Source organism: Sinocyclocheilus anshuiensis, unplaced genomic scaffold (assembly GCF_001515605.1).
Source record: "Sinocyclocheilus anshuiensis isolate Anshui unplaced genomic scaffold, SAMN03320099.WGS_v1.1 scaffold308, whole genome shotgun sequence".
In the NCBI taxonomy this organism is placed as follows: Eukaryota; Metazoa; Chordata; class Actinopteri; order Cypriniformes; family Cyprinidae; genus Sinocyclocheilus; species Sinocyclocheilus anshuiensis.
This window is the reverse complement of record NW_015558619.1, coordinates 484839-487259: the sequence shown is the minus strand read 5'-3', so window position 1 is coordinate 487259 and position 2421 is coordinate 484839. Positions and strand designations below refer to the sequence as shown.

The following is a 2421-nucleotide window of genomic DNA, read 5'->3' as shown; positions in this document are numbered from 1 at the left end:
ATTATTATGAAAATCTTGTCAATTATTACTCCCATTATTACACTTCTTTTTTCATTACATGTTGCCCCAAAAACACTCCGCTTAGGGTCGTGCCGAACAGCGCCCTTCAGCCGTGATTTATTCACGTTACTGCACGGCCTCAAGTACCTAATTGCTTACATATAATAATGGTATTTTTATGTAGCCAGCTTTATTAATGTTTATCAGTAACTAGTTATATTCTAATTGCACTTAGATAACATGACCAACACTTCACTTGCTAGTAGCTAGCTATCATAACTAGATATCACTTTGCTTAAAGGGTTAGTTCACCCAAAAATGAAAATTCTGTCATTAATTACTCACCCTCATGTTGTTCCAAACCCGTAAGACCTTCATTTATCTTATAAATTAAGATATATTTGATGAAATCCGAGAGCTCTCAGACCCTCCATAGACAGCAACACAACTACCACGATCAACGCACAAAAACGTTGCAAAGACATCTGTAAAATAGTCCATGTGACGTCAGCGGTTCAACTGTAAGTTTACAAAGCTACGAGAATACTTTGTGCACAAAGAAAACAAAAGTAACAACTTTATTCAACAACTCTTCTCCTCCTCATTTCATCTGCAGCGGTGCGTAGAGAGTATCACAACGCATTACATTACATTACTTTTTTCCAGTTACATTACTTTAATCAAGTAATCAAAATAGTTACAATACTTATTACATTTTAAATAAGGTAACTTGTAATCTGTAACCTATTACATTTGCAAAGTAACCTTCCCAACACTGGTTCCCAGGAATAAGCATTTCAGCTGACAGTTTGATTTGTCTCACATTAGTAACGGGAGAATCTCCGCCGAGTCTCTCCAAAGAACTCACCAGCTCGTTGGCCAGCGTTGGTGACGTCAGCTTTGACGCGGACTCTCAATTCCCGTTGGACGAGTTGAAGATTGACCCCTTGACACTGGACGGACTGCACATGCTCAACGACCCGGATATGGTTCTCGCCGACCCGGCCACGGAGGACACGTTCCGCATGGATCGACTGTGAAGCTGTGAATGCACTTCGAAGCCAGACATTCCTCTGCATGGCGTCTCTGTTCACCATCTGGTCAGTGGCCGTCCACGTCCCCCCAACCTCCCACGTAACAGCATGCTGCCAAACCGCTCGTGGCCAGGGGCCGGTGGAGGCGGCGGCCAGGGTTTGGGGGGGTGGTGGAGGTGGAAGTGCTGTATCCACACTGGATAGTTTCCAATGCGCAATACCATCCGCCATCCACTCTCTTCATGTATTCATGTTTTGGCTAGTCGCCAATGCGCGGTTTCTATTTATTCCTTTTTGGTTGTTTATCCTTTTGATTTCATGGATCATCCTATGTTTATTAGTATATTCGTATTTACATTGCCAAATTTCACCTATTTTTTTAATGTTTACATAACTATGCCATGTCTTTTAAGAAATATCCATCTGTGTGATGATGTGTGTGAAATCGACATATTTGTTTAGATTGTATTTATTATAATTATTTTTTTAATTATGGATATAAATATATATTATTTAATCATATTTATGTAAGGAGCACTACTCCCCCAGGTTGTGTATCAAGGATTTAAGGGAGCGTTGCTCATTGTATGCCGGAAGGCATAAAGTTTGCTTTAACAAAATGGCTTCCATGACGATTCGTTTTGCTAGCATTTTTTGTATCATCCGAACATCTCAAGATGTCACGATCGGTTTCATTCTTTCGGTATCAAGTTTCTTGCAGGAGGACAGCAGTCTCTAAATAGAAATGTGACCCATCTTTTGGTGTTTTTGTGGACTGTCGCGTGACTTTCTGTACGCATACGTTATTTATTCGAATGTTATGTCTGAAATGTACGCTTCAACGGTGGTCAGTAAATATGTGACCCTCGAGCTGCTGCAGAAACCTGCTGAACACTTCACTGTGAGAGGACCTGATTTTGCCTTACATGAACAAAATACTGTTTTTAACTTTTAATGTGTTTTTCTAATCGTCCCTCTCAGTATTTTTGTTTTAACAATGCCATTTTGTTTAGTATCGAATGCTGTGTAGTTTGTACTTGTACTGCCAAACTTAACTCAAGGTTCTGTTGTGAAGCTGATGTCAGTCATCTGGCTTGGGGAGAGTAATGCTCCTTATTCTGTGCTGTTTATGGGAGTTTGTGTTCGTCATTCCCATGCGTATGTTCAAGCCCTGTCGCACCTTGATCAAGTTATGTGTTTTTCCCCTCGAGTGCTATAGGAAGGAACTAAGGAATCACTCATTTACAATTCAGTGACACAGTTATGATCTCTATATACAGTGGGGTCCAAAAAACAGCTTTTTGGTTCAAACCTGGAGTGAAAAGCATTAAAAACAATGAAGCAAAGGGGATGATAAGAAAGATATATTAGGATTCAAATGTGAATT

General features: G+C 40.1%; 1 pseudogene; it reads left to right on the top strand.

The window, feature by feature from the left end:
- The window catches only part of LOC107680481 (CREB-regulated transcription coactivator 1-like), a 14036-nt pseudogene extending 12548 nt beyond the window's left edge, over nucleotides 1-1488 (top strand).
- The last annotated feature ends 933 nt before the right edge of the window (nucleotides 1489-2421 follow it).